This window comes from Carassius gibelio, chromosome B6, assembly GCF_023724105.1.
Source record: "Carassius gibelio isolate Cgi1373 ecotype wild population from Czech Republic chromosome B6, carGib1.2-hapl.c, whole genome shotgun sequence".
NCBI classification, from domain to species: domain Eukaryota; kingdom Metazoa; phylum Chordata; class Actinopteri; order Cypriniformes; family Cyprinidae; genus Carassius; species Carassius gibelio.
In genome coordinates, this window is record NC_068401.1 from 18,779,517 (window position 1) to 18,797,147 (window position 17,631).

Below are 17,631 nucleotides of genomic sequence, written 5' to 3' on the forward strand. Positions count from 1 at the left end.
TAGCATCGGTCAAGCGTGTTGGCGATTTGCAGGCCCTCTCGGTGAGCCCTGCATGCCTTGAGTTTGGGCCCAATGACTCTAAGGTCATTTTAAAACCCAGGCATGGCTATGTACCTAAAGTGCTCTCGACGCCATCCAGAGCACAGGTAATTTCCCTCTCAGCTCTGCCTCCGTTGTCAGGTGAGCGAGAGCTGGATTTACTCTGCCCAGTGAGGGCTTTGAGAATTTACATTGAGCGGTCACAGCCGTTCAGGCAATCTGACCAGCTTTTTGTCTGCTTTGGTGACCGCACTAAAGGGTCTTCGGTCTCAAAGCAACGCCTCTCGCGTTGGATAGTTGAAGCTATCGCTCTATGTTACTCCTCTATGGGCCTTGAGTGCCCCATAGGAGTTAGAGCCCACTCTACTAGAGGGATGGCCTCTTCATGGGCCTGGTCTAGTGGTGTCTCTATCAAGGACATCTGTGAGGCGGCCGGCTGGTCCTCGCCGTCCACTTTTGTCAGGTTCTATAACTTGGATATCCCGACCTTGCATGCTCGGGTTCTTTCGGTTTGATACGACGGCCTCTAGCAGACTCTGTCATCATACCACCTCCAGGGAGCTAGCTCCCTCTCAGCAGTGAAGCGTCAAGGGTTCGATGGCTCCGGCCCTCTCACTTATCCTCTGGACCCCAGGGTGTTCAAGTTAAGTCTTGTCGTTCCCTACTGTGGCACGGCGCGGTTGAATTCGTTCCCCATACGCAGTATGAGTGAAGTATCGAAAGGGAACGTACTCGGTTACGAACGTAACCTCGGTTCCCTAAGATACGCAACGAGTACTGCGTTATATGCCGTGCCACGAGGCTGCGGGTTCAGTGTCGTCGCTTCAGTCGTATGACCTGATTTCCTCTGGCGATTGCCTGCTTATATAGCCATTCGCCCCGCCCATTCTGGCGGGCTTTGGCGCGCTGCATCGCCACAGGCTCGCGCAGCTACGCAGCGCTGTCATTGGTTTAAAAAAGTTTACAGATTAAACCAATGGCAGTGCAGTTGCACTGCGTTATTGAAAAAAGGCTTCAGTATCGAGGAAAAAAGGAGCTTTTCCCCATACGCAGTACTCGTTCCGTATCTCAGGGAACCGAGGTTACGTTCGTAACCGAGTACGTTTTTAATGTGTTAGAAGTTATATGCACAAAAACTAATGTTAGGACTTCAATGATCAAGATTGTCAGTTTACAGCTTTCTGAGTCCAGTAATGTTGAAATAGTGCTTCTGTTCAAATGAAGTGAAATCAAGCCCAAATCTGCGCAAAAGCTTTTCTCTCTATTAGATAAAGCTGTTTCATTCAGTATTCAGTGCAAATCTTGCCAAACGGATAGATGCTTATGCCTTATGAAATACAATGTTTTCTGCAAAGCTGTAAGACAGTTTTTAATGTGTTAGAAGTTATATGCACAAAAACTGATGTTAGTACTTCAATGATCAAGATTGTCAGTTTACAGCTTTCTGAGTCCAGTAATGTTGAAATAGTGCTTCTGTTCAAATGAAGTGAAATCTAGCCCAAATCTGCTCAAAAGCTTGTCTCTCTATTAGAGAAAGCTGTTTCATTCAATATTCAGTGCAAATCTTGCCAAACTGAAACATGCTTATGTCTTATGAAATAAAATGTTTTCTGCAATGCTGTAAGACAGTTTTTAATGTGTTAGAAGTTATATACACAAAAACTAATGTTAGGACTTCAATGATCAAGGTTGTCAGTTTACAGCTTTCTGAGTCCAGTAATGTTGAAATAGTGCTTCTGTTCAAATGAAGTGAAATCAAGCCCAAATCTGCTCAAAAGCTTTTCTCTCTATTAGAGAAAGCTGTTTCATTCAGTATGCAGTGCAAATCCTGCCAAACTGAAATATGCTTAAGTCTTATGAAATACAATGTTTTCTGCAATGCTGTAAGACAGTTTTTAATGTGTTAGAATTTATATGCACAAAAACTAATGTTAGGACTTCAATGATCAAGATTGTCAGTTTACAGCTTTCTGAGTCCAGTAATGTTGAAATAGTGCTTCTGTTCATATGAAGTGAAATCAAGCCCAAATCTGCTCAAAAGCTTGTCTCTCTATTAGAGAAAGCTGTTTCATTCAGTATTCAGTGCAAATCTTGCCAAACTGATAGATGCTTATGCCTTATGAAATACAATGTTTTCTGCAATGCTGTAAGACAGTTTTTAATGTGTAAGAAGTTAATTGCACAAAAACTTATGCTAGGACTACAATGCTCAAGATTGTCAGTTTACAGCTTTCTGAGTCCAGTAATGTTGAAATAGTGCTTCTGTTCAAATGAAGTGAAATCAAGCCCAAATCTGCTCAAACGCCTCTCTCTCTCTATTAGAGAAAGCTGCTTCATTCAATATTCAGTGCAAATCTTGCCAAACTGAAAGATGCTAATGCCTTATGAAATACAATGTTTTTGCAATGCTGTAAGACAGTTTTTAATGTGTTAGAAGTTATATGCACAACAAATTATGTTAGGACTTCAAATGCTCAAGATTGTCAGTTTACAGGTTTCTGAGTCCAGTAATGTTGAAATAGTGCTTCTGTTCAAATGAAGTGACATCTAGCCCAAATCTGCTCAAAAGCTTGTTTCTCTGTGAGTTAGAGCTGCTTCATTCAATGTTCATTGCAAATCTTGCCAAACTGAAAGATGCTTATGTCTTATGAAGTAAAATATTTTCTGCAATGCTGTAAGACAGTTTTTAATGTGTTAGAAGTTATATGCACAAAAACTTATGTTAGAGAGCTTCAATGCTCAAGATTGTCAGTTTACAGGTTTCTGAGTCCAGTAATGTTGAAATAGTGCTTCTGTTCAAATGAAGTGAAATCTAGCCCAAATCTGCTCAAAAGCTTGTCTCTCCAATGACAGCGCTGCGTAGCTGCGCGAGCCTGTGGCGATGCAGCGCGACAAAGCCCACCAGAATGGGCGGGGCGAATGGCTATATAAGCAGGCAATCGCCAGAGGAAATCAGATCTTACTCCTTCAGCGACGACTTCACTTCGCTGGATCTCTGCTGAACACCTTCGCCTGGAACGAGCTCTCGCCGTCGAAGAGGCACCGCAGCGGACCAGCTGAGACCGCCGACCGCCTGCAGCGCAGGCGTACTCGCAGACAGCCGCTCTCAGCGCCGATCTCGGGCCGCCCGCTTCCCGCTTCCGGCCGCTTCTCAGCGATCTCCTTCCGCCATCCGGCGATCCTAAAAGAGCTTTTTCCAGCGGTTTTCACCGCTCTAAAAGAGCGTTTCTAACGCCGTTTTAACGGCGACGGCCATGCTGCGCCACAGCTGTGGCACATGCAGAGCCCCTCTGCATGAGGACGACGGCCATGGTGAGTGTGTTTTCTGCCTAGGTAAACCCCATGCTGAGGCTGCACTCACTGAGACTTCATGCTGCTTTTGTGAAAGCATGAGTCTCGCCTCTCTGCGCTCGCGGATTGCTTTCTTTAATGAAAGTAATCCCGCCCCTCGCGCCCTCCCATCTTTTTCCTCCCGCGAGCCGGCCAGGAAAAGACAGCGGGGAAGAGGGGCTCAGCGCCCGGATTTGGGTGAGCTCACACCGGCTCAGCGCCCGCGTGCCTCACCCTCTCCAATGAGAGAGCCGTCCCCTGTCCTCTTCTCACGCCCAGAGCAGCGTCCCTCGGTTGAAGCGAGCGACCTCGTCTCTTTTGGCGGATCGGAGGAAGAGCCGCTTGACGACTCCATGTCACTCGTGGCTTCTGAAACGGAGGACTGGGCCGGCGATTCTGACCCCGCCCACCTGCCGTCACTGGAGCCCATCGACGCCAGAGCTGGGATGGATGCCGAGCTTCTCCGCATCCTCTCCAAGGCCGTTGAGGAACTCCATTTGTAGTGGGCCCCCCCTGAAGAGCCGACACGCAGCAGGCTGGACGAGTGGTACCTGCCAGGACGCCGCCAGGCCCCCCGCCAGCGACCTGCCCCGTTCTTCCCTGAGGTTCATGATGAGCTGACAAAGTCGTGGCGCGCCCCCTACTCGGCCCGCCTACGCACTTCCTCTGCAGCTCTCAGCTCAGTAGATGGCTCTCAGGAGAAGGGCTATGAGAAAAATAAGAGAGCCCTTCCTTCCAAGCCCTGCAGGACGACCTCTGCCATGGCTGGCAGGGCCTACACTTCTGCGGGCCAAGCCGCTTCATCTCTGCACACCATGGCCATATTGCAGGTGTTCCAGGCAAAGCTTCTCCGTTCCCTGGATGAGTCTACCTCTAGTGAACCTGCTTTCCGTGACCTCCGCAGCGCCACTGATTTGGCTCTGCGCGCCACGAAAGCCACGGCCCAGGCCATCGGACGATCCATGGCCAACCTGGTTGTGCTAGAGTGCCACCTCTGGCTCAACCTAACAGAGATTAAGGAGAGCGACAAAGTGGCCTTTCTCGATGCCCCAGTCTCTCCATGCGGCCTCTTCGGACCAGCGGTAGAAGGGTTTACAGAACGCTTCACTGCAGCACAGAAGTCGTCCCAAGCCATGCGACACTTCCTGCCCAAGCGCTCTACCTCTGCCCTGAGTCGCCCCAGGACTGCGCCGACTCAGCACCAGAGCAAACCTGCCCCTTCTACCCCCCAGGCAGCACCCCCTAAGGAGCAGCACCCAGCTCGCCCCACTAGGCGCGCTAAACCGCCTAGACGTCAGGGCCCCCGGCAAAGGATTGTGCTGGACCCGACGCCCTCTAAATCCTCCTGATCGTTGGGGAAGAAAGAGGAAGGGGCAATGTCCCGCCGCGGCCGGACCACCCCAGAAGCTCTCTCGCCTGTCTGCTGTGCGACCTGGGCCCACTGTTGTTGCGTCCACGCAAAGAGCCGTTGTTATGGCGAACACAATAAATATTTCACATTTTCAAAAAGAGAGCAGTTTTCCTCTTCCACACTCGTCAGTGTTCAGGCCCCTAATCAGCGGTCTGCCATCCGACACTATCCAGCCCCTTGTCACGCGGGCCGAGGCCTGGCAGGCCATCCCCGGAGTGTCCAAGTGGGTGTTGGGGATAATAAAACACGGATACTCACTGCAGTTCGCCCGAAGACCCCCGCGTTTTCGCGGAATGATTCCCACCTCGGTAGAGCCGGACGACGCTCAGGTCCTCCGCACCGAAGTGATGACGCTGTTAAGGAAGGGAGCCATAGAGATAGTTCCTCCCTCAGACAGCGGGTCGGGGTTCTACAGCCGTTATTTCCTTGTCCCCAAGAAAGATGGCGGTCTCAGACCCATCTTAGACCTCAGACACCTGAACCTTTCCCTCATGAAACGGAAGTTCAAGATGTTGACACTGAAGCAGATCCTCACGCAGATTTGCCCCGAGGACTGGTTCTTCTCGCTGGACCTGAAAGATGCTTAATTTCACATCCAGATAGCCCCCCATCACAGACGATTCTTGAGATTCGCGTTCGAGGGTGTGGCTTACCAATATACAGTCCTTCCCTTTGGGCTGTCTCTAGCTCCCCGCACTTTCACGAAGTGCATGAACGAGGCGCTCTCCCCTCTGAGACAGATGGGAATTCGCATTCTGAACTCGACGACTGGCTCATTCTAGCCCAGTCACGAACCGAGCTAGACCACAACAGATCCGTGCTCCTGAGCCACTTACAGTGCCTAGGACTCAGGGTCAATTTCGCCAAGAGCTCACTGCTCCCCAGCCAACGTATTACGTTCCTAGGAGCAGTTTTCGACTCCGTCAATATGAGGGCGGTCATATCACCAGAGCGCGCTCTGGTACTTCAGCAGCTCGCGGCCTCTGTCAAGAACAAAGCCTGTTTCCCTCTGAAGTTCTTTCAGAGGATGCTAGGGCTGATGGCTTCCGCCTCCCCAGTTTTACAGCTCGGCCTCCTACGAATGCGGCCCTTGCAGTACTGGCTGAAACTCCGGGTCCCACCTCATGCTTGGCGGCACGGCCGCTTTCGCATCAGGGTCAACCAGGCCTGTCTAGCAGCCCTGGAGCCTTGGATGAACCCTGTTTGGTTCAGTCGTGGAGTACCCCTACAGGCGGTTTCCAGAAGGACGGTGCTCTCAACGGATGCGTCCAACCTGGGTTGGGGTGCTCTGTGCGAGGGCAGACCAGCCTTCGGCTTGTGGTCACACGAAGAAAGCCATCTTCATATCAACTGCCTCGAGATGCTGGCAGTAGAACGAGCCCTTCAATCCTTTCAGGCAATCTTGGAAGGGCGCCACATCCTAGTCCAGTCGGACAGCATGACAGTGGTGTCCTACATAAATCACCAAGGCGGCCTTTCGTCCAGCCGCCTCTGTGCACTGGCAAAGCGCCTCTTGGAATGGGCATTACCCAGGTTGCGATCGCTCAAGGCGACACACATACCTGGCAAGACGAATCTGGGAGCAGACATGCTTTCACGGAGCAATGTCCCCTCGGACGAGTGGATGCTCCATCCCCAGACGGTTCTCAAAATCTGGCCCAGCCTCCTTCTTTATGCTTTTCCCCCGATCGCTCTGATCCCTCAGGTCATCAGACGAGTCAGGGAAGACAGACTAGTGGCCCCACTCTGGAGGACCCAAGTTTGGTCCTCGGAGCTTTTCAGGCTTTCCATGAAAGCCCCATGGCCGATCCCCCTGAGGCGGGACCTCCTCTCTCAGGCGAACAGGAATATCTGGCATCCACAGCCAGAACTCTGGGCTCTGCATGTATGGTCCCTCGATGGGAGCCTCTGAGCCTCCCCGGGGACGTACTACACACCATTGCTCAGGCAAGAGCCCCATCTACAAGACGCCTCTATGCCCAAAAATTGTCAGTCTTTGTTGACTGGTGCTTAGCACAAAACAAAGACCCTGTTGAGTGTGATGTATCTCCGATACTGTCATTTCTCCAGGAGCGTCTAGAAAAGTGTCTCACCCCTTCCACACTCAAAGTGTACGTAGCAGCCATTGCAGCATTTCATGCTCCTATTGCTGGCCAATCAGTGGGTCGAAACAGCCTCATTGTGCGTTTCCTGAGAGGTGCTAGGCGGTTGAAGCCCCCACGTCCTCTTACCGTTCCCACTTGGGACCTTCACACGGTCCTTGGAGCACTCAAAGGACCTCCCTTTGAACCGCTGCGGTCAGCTGACCTTCGGCCCCTAACGCTCAAAACCGCTCTGCTACTTGCTCTAGCATCGGTCAAGCGTGTTGGCGATTTGCAGGCCCTCTCGGTGAGCCCTGCATGCCTTGAGTTTGGGCCCAATGACTCTAAGGTCATTTTAAAACCCAGGCATGGCTATGTACCTAAAGTGCTCTCGACGCCATCCAGAGCACAGGTAATTTCCCTCTCAGCTCTGCCTCCGTTGTCAGGTGAGCGAGAGCTGGATTTACTCTGCCCAGTGAGGGCTTTGAGAATTTACATTGAGCGGTCACAGCCGTTCAGGCAATCTGACCAGCTTTTTGTCTGCTTTGGTGACCGCACTAAAGGGTCTTCGGTCTCAAAGCAACACCTCTCGCGTTGGATAGTTGAAGCTATCGCTCTATGTTACTCCTCTATGGGCCTTGAGTGCCCCATAGGAGTTAGAGCCCACTCTACTAGAGGGATGGCCTCTTCATGGGCCTGGTCTAGTGGTGTCTCTATCAAGGACATCTGTGAGGCGGCCGGCTGGTCCTCGCCGTCCACTTTTGTCAGGTTCTATAACTTGGATATCCCGACCTTGCATGCTCGGGTTCTTTCGGTTTGATACGACGGCCTCTAGCAGACTCTGTCATCATACCACCTCCAGGGAGCTAGCTCCCTCTCAGCAGTGAAGCGTCAAGGGTTCGATGGCTCCGGCCCTCTCACTTATCCTCTGGACCCCAGGGTGTTCAAGTTAAGTCTTGTCGTTCCCTACTGTGGCACGGCGCGGTTGAATTCGTTCCCCATACGCAGTATGAGTGAAGTATCGAAAGGGAACGTACTCGGTTACGAACGTAACCTCGGTTCCCTAAGATACGCAACGAGTACTGCGTTATATGCCGTGCCACGAGGCTGCGGGTTCAGTGTCGTCGCTTCAGTCGTATGACCTGATTTCCTCTGGCGATTGCCTGCTTATATAGCCATTCGCCCCGCCCATTCTGGCGGGCTTTGGCGCGCTGCATCGCCACAGGCTCGCGCAGCTACGCAGCGCTGTCATTGGTTTAAAAAAGTTTACAGATTAAACCAATGGCAGTGCAGTTGCACTGCGTTATTGAAAAAAGGCTTCAGTATCGAGGAAAAAAGGAGCTTTTCCCCATACGCAGTACTCGTTCCGTATCTCAGGGAACCGAGGTTACGTTCGTAACCGAGTACGTTTTTAATGTGTTAGAAGTTATATGCACAAAAACTAATGTTAGGACTTCAATGATCAAGATTGTCAGTTTACAGCTTTCTGAGTCCAGTAATGTTGAAATAGTGCTTCTGTTCAAATGAAGTGAAATCAAGCCCAAATCTGCGCAAAAGCTTTTCTCTCTATTAGATAAAGCTGTTTCATTCAGTATTCAGTGCAAATCTTGCCAAACGGATAGATGCTTATGCCTTATGAAATACAATGTTTTCTGCAAAGCTGTAAGACAGTTTTTAATGTGTTAGAAGTTATATGCACAAAAACTGATGTTAGTACTTCAATGATCAAGATTGTCAGTTTACAGCTTTCTGAGTCCAGTAATGTTGAAATAGTGCTTCTGTTCAAATGAAGTGAAATCTAGCCCAAATCTGCTCAAAAGCTTGTCTCTCTATTAGAGAAAGCTGTTTCATTCAATATTCAGTGCAAATCTTGCCAAACTGAAACATGCTTATGTCTTATGAAATAAAATGTTTTCTGCAATGCTGTAAGACAGTTTTTAATGTGTTAGAAGTTATATACACAAAAACTAATGTTAGGACTTCAATGATCAAGGTTGTCAGTTTACAGCTTTCTGAGTCCAGTAATGTTGAAATAGTGCTTCTGTTCAAATGAAGTGAAATCAAGCCCAAATCTGCTCAAAAGCTTTTCTCTCTATTAGAGAAAGCTGTTTCATTCAGTATGCAGTGCAAATCCTGCCAAACTGAAATATGCTTAAGTCTTATGAAATACAATGTTTTCTGCAATGCTGTAAGACAGTTTTTAATGTGTTAGAATTTATATGCACAAAAACTAATGTTAGGACTTCAATGATCAAGATTGTCAGTTTACAGCTTTCTGAGTCCAGTAATGTTGAAATAGTGCTTCTGTTCATATGAAGTGAAATCAAGCCCAAATCTGCTCAAAAGCTTGTCTCTCTATTAGAGAAAGCTGTTTCATTCAGTATTCAGTGCAAATCTTGCCAAACTGATAGATGCTTATGCCTTATGAAATACAATGTTTTCTGCAATGCTGTAAGACAGTTTTTAATGTGTAAGAAGTTAATTGCACAAAAACTTATGCTAGGACTACAATGCTCAAGATTGTCAGTTTACAGCTTTCTGAGTCCAGTAATGTTGAAATAGTGCTTCTGTTCAAATGAAGTGAAATCAAGCCCAAATCTGCTCAAACGCCTCTCTCTCTCTATTAGAGAAAGCTGCTTCATTCAATATTCAGTGCAAATCTTGCCAAACTGAAAGATGCTAATGCCTTATGAAATACAATGTTTTTGCAATGCTGTAAGACAGTTTTTAATGTGTTAGAAGTTATATGCACAACAAATTATGTTAGGACTTCAAATGCTCAAGATTGTCAGTTTACAGGTTTCTGAGTCCAGTAATGTTGAAATAGTGCTTCTGTTCAAATGAAGTGACATCTAGCCCAAATCTGCTCAAAAGCTTGTTTCTCTGTGAGTTAGAGCTGCTTCATTCAATGTTCATTGCAAATCTTGCCAAACTGAAAGATGCTTATGTCTTATGAAGTAAAATATTTTCTGCAATGCTGTAAGACAGTTTTTAATGTGTTAGAAGTTATATGCACAAAAACTTATGTTAGAGAGCTTCAATGCTCAAGATTGTCAGTTTACAGGTTTCTGAGTCCAGTAATGTTGAAATAGTGCTTCTGTTCAAATGAAGTGAAATCTAGCCCAAATCTGCTCAAAAGCTTGTCTCTCCAATGACAGCGCTGCGTAGCTGCGCGAGCCTGTGGCGATGCAGCGCGACAAAGCCCACCAGAATGGGCGGGGCGAATGGCTATATAAGCAGGCAATCGCCAGAGGAAATCAGATCTTACTCCTTCAGCGACGACTTCACTTCGCTGGATCTCTGCTGAACACCTTCGCCTGGAACGAGCTCTCGCCGTCGAAGAGGCACCGCAGCGGACCAGCTGAGACCGCCGACCGCCTGCAGCGCAGGCGTACTCGCAGACAGCCGCTCTCAGCGCCGATCTCGGGCCGCCCGCTTCCCGCTTCCGGCCGCTTCTCAGCGATCTCCTTCCGCCATCCGGCGATCCTAAAAGAGCTTTTTCCAGCGGTTTTCACCGCTCTAAAAGAGCGTTTCTAACGCCGTTTTAACGGCGACGGCCATGCTGCGCCACAGCTGTGGCACATGCAGAGCCCCTCTGCATGAGGACGACGGCCATGGTGAGTGTGTTTTCTGCCTAGGTAAACCCCATGCTGAGGCTGCACTCACTGAGACTTCATGCTGCTTTTGTGAAAGCATGAGTCTCGCCTCTCTGCGCTCGCGGATTGCTTTCTTTAATGAAAGTAATCCCGCCCCTCGCGCCCTCCCATCTTTTTCCTCCCGCGAGCCGGCCAGGAAAAGACAGCGGGGAAGAGGGGCTCAGCGCCCGGATTTGGGTGAGCTCACACCGGCTCAGCGCCCGCGTGCCTCACCCTCTCCAATGAGAGAGCCGTCCCCTGTCCTCTTCTCACGCCCAGAGCAGCGTCCCTCGGTTGAAGCGAGCGACCTCGTCTCTTTTGGCGGATCGGAGGAAGAGCCGCTTGACGACTCCATGTCACTCGTGGCTTCTGAAACGGAGGACTGGGCCGGCGATTCTGACCCCGCCCACCTGCCGTCACTGGAGCCCATCGACGCCAGAGCTGGGATGGATGCCGAGCTTCTCCGCATCCTCTCCAAGGCCGTTGAGGAACTCCATTTGTAGTGGGCCCCCCCTGAAGAGCCGACACGCAGCAGGCTGGACGAGTGGTACCTGCCAGGACGCCGCCAGGCCCCCCGCCAGCGACCTGCCCCGTTCTTCCCTGAGGTTCATGATGAGCTGACAAAGTCGTGGCGCGCCCCCTACTCGGCCCGCCTACGCACTTCCTCTGCAGCTCTCAGCTCAGTAGATGGCTCTCAGGAGAAGGGCTATGAGAAAAATAAGAGAGCCCTTCCTTCCAAGCCCTGCAGGACGACCTCTGCCATGGCTGGCAGGGCCTACACTTCTGCGGGCCAAGCCGCTTCATCTCTGCACACCATGGCCATATTGCAGGTGTTCCAGGCAAAGCTTCTCCGTTCCCTGGATGAGTCTACCTCTAGTGAACCTGCTTTCCGTGACCTCCGCAGCGCCACTGATTTGGCTCTGCGCGCCACGAAAGCCACGGCCCAGGCCATCGGACGATCCATGGCCAACCTGGTTGTGCTAGAGTGCCACCTCTGGCTCAACCTAACAGAGATTAAGGAGAGCGACAAAGTGGCCTTTCTCGATGCCCCAGTCTCTCCATGCGGCCTCTTCGGACCAGCGGTAGAAGGGTTTACAGAACGCTTCACTGCAGCACAGAAGTCGTCCCAAGCCATGCGACACTTCCTGCCCAAGCGCTCTACCTCTGCCCTGAGTCGCCCCAGGACTGCGCCGACTCAGCACCAGAGCAAACCTGCCCCTTCTACCCCCCAGGCAGCACCCCCTAAGGAGCAGCACCCAGCTCGCCCCACTAGGCGCGCTAAACCGCCTAGACGTCAGGGCCCCCGGCAAAGGATTGTGCTGGACCCGACGCCCTCTAAATCCTCCTGATCGTTGGGGAAGAAAGAGGAAGGGGCAATGTCCCGCCGCGGCCGGACCACCCCAGAAGCTCTCTCGCCTGTCTGCTGTGCGACCTGGGCCCACTGTTGTTGCGTCCACGCAAAGAGCCGTTGTTATGGCGAACACAATAAATATTTCACATTTTCAAAAAGAGAGCAGTTTTCCTCTTCCACACTCGTCAGTGTTCAGGCCCCTAATCAGCGGTCTGCCATCCGACACTATCCAGCCCCTTGTCACGCGGGCCGAGGCCTGGCAGGCCATCCCCGGAGTGTCCAAGTGGGTGTTGGGGATAATAAAACACGGATACTCACTGCAGTTCGCCCGAAGACCCCCGCGTTTTCGCGGAATGATTCCCACCTCGGTAGAGCCGGACGACGCTCAGGTCCTCCGCACCGAAGTGATGACGCTGTTAAGGAAGGGAGCCATAGAGATAGTTCCTCCCTCAGACAGCGGGTCGGGGTTCTACAGCCGTTATTTCCTTGTCCCCAAGAAAGATGGCGGTCTCAGACCCATCTTAGACCTCAGACACCTGAACCTTTCCCTCATGAAACGGAAGTTCAAGATGTTGACACTGAAGCAGATCCTCACGCAGATTTGCCCCGAGGACTGGTTCTTCTCGCTGGACCTGAAAGATGCTTAATTTCACATCCAGATAGCCCCCCATCACAGACGATTCTTGAGATTCGCGTTCGAGGGTGTGGCTTACCAATATACAGTCCTTCCCTTTGGGCTGTCTCTAGCTCCCCGCACTTTCACGAAGTGCATGAACGAGGCGCTCTCCCCTCTGAGACAGATGGGAATTCGCATTCTGAACTCGACGACTGGCTCATTCTAGCCCAGTCACGAACCGAGCTAGACCACAACAGATCCGTGCTCCTGAGCCACTTACAGTGCCTAGGACTCAGGGTCAATTTCGCCAAGAGCTCACTGCTCCCCAGCCAACGTATTACGTTCCTAGGAGCAGTTTTCGACTCCGTCAATATGAGGGCGGTCATATCACCAGAGCGCGCTCTGGTACTTCAGCAGCTCGCGGCCTCTGTCAAGAACAAAGCCTGTTTCCCTCTGAAGTTCTTTCAGAGGATGCTAGGGCTGATGGCTTCCGCCTCCCCAGTTTTACAGCTCGGCCTCCTACGAATGCGGCCCTTGCAGTACTGGCTGAAACTCCGGGTCCCACCTCATGCTTGGCGGCACGGCCGCTTTCGCATCAGGGTCAACCAGGCCTGTCTAGCAGCCCTGGAGCCTTGGATGAACCCTGTTTGGTTCAGTCGTGGAGTACCCCTACAGGCGGTTTCCAGAAGGACGGTGCTCTCAACGGATGCGTCCAACCTGGGTTGGGGTGCTCTGTGCGAGGGCAGACCAGCCTTCGGCTTGTGGTCACACGAAGAAAGCCATCTTCATATCAACTGCCTCGAGATGCTGGCAGTAGAACGAGCCCTTCAATCCTTTCAGGCAATCTTGGAAGGGCGCCACATCCTAGTCCAGTCGGACAGCATGACAGTGGTGTCCTACATAAATCACCAAGGCGGCCTTTCGTCCAGCCGCCTCTGTGCACTGGCAAAGCGCCTCTTGGAATGGGCATTACCCAGGTTGCGATCGCTCAAGGCGACACACATACCTGGCAAGACGAATCTGGGAGCAGACATGCTTTCACGGAGCAATGTCCCCTCGGACGAGTGGATGCTCCATCCCCAGACGGTTCTCAAAATCTGGCCCAGCCTCCTTCTTTATGCTTTTCCCCCGATCGCTCTGATCCCTCAGGTCATCAGACGAGTCAGGGAAGACAGACTAGTGGCCCCACTCTGGAGGACCCAAGTTTGGTCCTCGGAGCTTTTCAGGCTTTCCATGAAAGCCCCATGGCCGATCCCCCTGAGGCGGGACCTCCTCTCTCAGGCGAACAGGAATATCTGGCATCCACAGCCAGAACTCTGGGCTCTGCATGTATGGTCCCTCGATGGGAGCCTCTGAGCCTCCCCGGGGACGTACTACACACCATTGCTCAGGCAAGAGCCCCATCTACAAGACGCCTCTATGCCCAAAAATTGTCAGTCTTTGTTGACTGGTGCTTAGCACAAAACAAAGACCCTGTTGAGTGTGATGTATCTCCGATACTGTCATTTCTCCAGGAGCGTCTAGAAAAGTGTCTCACCCCTTCCACACTCAAAGTGTACGTAGCAGCCATTGCAGCATTTCATGCTCCTATTGCTGGCCAATCAGTGGGTCGAAACAGCCTCATTGTGCGTTTCCTGAGAGGTGCTAGGCGGTTGAAGCCCCCACGTCCTCTTACCGTTCCCACTTGGGACCTTCACACGGTCCTTGGAGCACTCAAAGGACCTCCCTTTGAACCGCTGCGGTCAGCTGACCTTCGGCCCCTAACGCTCAAAACCGCTCTGCTACTTGCTCTAGCATCGGTCAAGCGTGTTGGCGATTTGCAGGCCCTCTCGGTGAGCCCTGCATGCCTTGAGTTTGGGCCCAATGACTCTAAGGTCATTTTAAAACCCAGGCATGGCTATGTACCTAAAGTGCTCTCGACGCCATCCAGAGCACAGGTAATTTCCCTCTCAGCTCTGCCTCCGTTGTCAGGTGAGCGAGAGCTGGATTTACTCTGCCCAGTGAGGGCTTTGAGAATTTACATTGAGCGGTCACAGCCGTTCAGGCAATCTGACCAGCTTTTTGTCTGCTTTGGTGACCGCACTAAAGGGTCTTCGGTCTCAAAGCAACACCTCTCGCGTTGGATAGTTGAAGCTATCGCTCTATGTTACTCCTCTATGGGCCTTGAGTGCCCCATAGGAGTTAGAGCCCACTCTACTAGAGGGATGGCCTCTTCATGGGCCTGGTCTAGTGGTGTCTCTATCAAGGACATCTGTGAGGCGGCCGGCTGGTCCTCGCCGTCCACTTTTGTCAGGTTCTATAACTTGGATATCCCGACCTTGCATGCTCGGGTTCTTTCGGTTTGATACGACGGCCTCTAGCAGACTCTGTCATCATACCACCTCCAGGGAGCTAGCTCCCTCTCAGCAGTGAAGCGTCAAGGGTTCGATGGCTCCGGCCCTCTCACTTATCCTCTGGACCCCAGGGTGTTCAAGTTAAGTCTTGTCGTTCCCTACTGTGGCACGGCGCGGTTGAATTCGTTCCCCATACGCAGTATGAGTGAAGTATCGAAAGGGAACGTACTCGGTTACGAACGTAACCTCGGTTCCCTAAGATACGCAACGAGTACTGCGTTATATGCCGTGCCACGAGGCTGCGGGTTCAGTGTCGTCGCTTCAGTCGTATGACCTGATTTCCTCTGGCGATTGCCTGCTTATATAGCCATTCGCCCCGCCCATTCTGGCGGGCTTTGGCGCGCTGCATCGCCACAGGCTCGCGCAGCTACGCAGCGCTGTCATTGGTTTAAAAAAGTTTACAGATTAAACCAATGGCAGTGCAGTTGCACTGCGTTATTGAAAAAAGGCTTCAGTATCGAGGAAAAAAGGAGCTTTTCCCCATACGCAGTACTCGTTCCGTATCTCAGGGAACCGAGGTTACGTTCGTAACCGAGTACGTTTTTAATGTGTTAGAAGTTATATGCACAAAAACTAATGTTAGGACTTCAATGATCAAGATTGTCAGTTTACAGCTTTCTGAGTCCAGTAATGTTGAAATAGTGCTTCTGTTCAAATGAAGTGAAATCAAGCCCAAATCTGCGCAAAAGCTTTTCTCTCTATTAGATAAAGCTGTTTCATTCAGTATTCAGTGCAAATCTTGCCAAACGGATAGATGCTTATGCCTTATGAAATACAATGTTTTCTGCAAAGCTGTAAGACAGTTTTTAATGTGTTAGAAGTTATATGCACAAAAACTGATGTTAGTACTTCAATGATCAAGATTGTCAGTTTACAGCTTTCTGAGTCCAGTAATGTTGAAATAGTGCTTCTGTTCAAATGAAGTGAAATCTAGCCCAAATCTGCTCAAAAGCTTGTCTCTCTATTAGAGAAAGCTGTTTCATTCAATATTCAGTGCAAATCTTGCCAAACTGAAACATGCTTATGTCTTATGAAATAAAATGTTTTCTGCAATGCTGTAAGACAGTTTTTAATGTGTTAGAAGTTATATACACAAAAACGTCTCTAGGTTACGTATGTAACCCTAGTTCCTCGAGGGAACGAGACGCTGCGTCAAAAGCGCTTTGGGGAACGCGCCCAGCGTGCGCGACTCTGAATATCGTGTGAAATCAGACCAATGGAAGAGCGTGACGTCACCGGCGGAGTGACGTAAGCGACCAGGAAGCTATAAAAGCACGTGCCACGCAGCTGGCGTCAGCTTCGAGTACCAGCAAGCGCCGGCAGGGGTGCCGGGGGGTATGGCTCCGAGACGCAGCGTCTCGTTCCCTCGAGGAACTAGGGTTACATACGTAACCTAGAGACGTTCCTCTTCAGGAACTCGAGCTGCGTCAAAAGCGCTTTGGGGAACGAGTACCAACGCCGCCAGACTACCAAACCCCTGCCTAGTGTGTATCCGAAGAGCACAGCTTAGGTCAGGAGGACTGAAGCGCCTGGAGTGACTGGCATGTCTAGGCCATAGAATCTGACAAACGTGGAGGGCGTGGACCATCCCGCAGCGTTGCAGATGTCCAGCATGGACACACCTGCTAAGAAGGCCTTGGAGGCCGCCATACCCCGGGTAGAGTGAGCCTTGGCTCCCGACAGCGGGGGACGACCAGAGGACTCATAGGAAGCGTTGATAGCCTCGACTATCCAACGACTGATAGTCTGCTTAGAAGCAGGAAAACCCCTCTTGGGGGGACCGTAGCATACAAGCAATTGATCGGTCTTTCTCCACAGGGCAGCTCTGTGGACGTATGCGTCCAGCGCTCTAACTGGACACATACAATTTAGCTTCGCCTGGTCGGGCTCCCGAAAGGGAGGAGGACAGAAGGCCTGCAGTACGACAGGTTGTGGTGTAACAGAGGGAACCTTAGGAACATATCCCGCTCGAGGGTATATGAACGCTTTAGTCATGCCTAGTGCAAATTCAAGATAAGTAGGGGCCACAGAGAGGGCCTGAAGGTCTCCTACTCTCCGCAGAGAGGTGATAGCCAACAGAAAGGAGGTTTTAAGTGTAAGGTGTCTGTCTGAGATATCTTGAATAGGTTCAAATGGGGGTCTGCACATTGCCTCTAACACCACCACCAGGTCCCACGGGGGAATACGGGACCGTACTGGAGGTTTCAGCCTCAGCGCACCGCGGAGGAAACGTGTAACTAAGGGGTGTCTTCCCAAAGACTGGCCATCGAGAAGGGCGTGGTAGGCCGCAATAGCCGCCACGTAAACCTTCAGCGTGGAGTGGGTCAACCCTGCAGAGAGCCTAGCCTGTAGAAACTCCAGAACTGTACCAATCGGGCAGTTTGCTGGGTCTAGCTGGCGGTCTCTGCACCATGAGGTGAAGAGTTTCCACCTCAGGGCGTACAGTTTCCTCGTTGAGGGAGCTCTGGATTGGAGAAGGGTCTCGACAACCTCGGTTGAGAGACCGGCTGCTAAAAGTTGTGCCCCCTCAGGGGCCACACCCACAGCTTCCACAACTCCGGGCGAGGGTGAATTATCGTACCCTGCGCCTGCGAGAGGAGGTCTGTCCTGATCGGTATCTCCCACGGAGAGCCGTCGAGGAGCGAGACTAGATCTGAGAACCATACTCGGCCCGGCCAGAACGGGGCTACTAACAACAGACGGACCCCGTCCCGGCGCACTCTCGCCAGAACTCCCGGGAGCAGAGCAATAGGGGGAAATGCGTACAGACGAAGC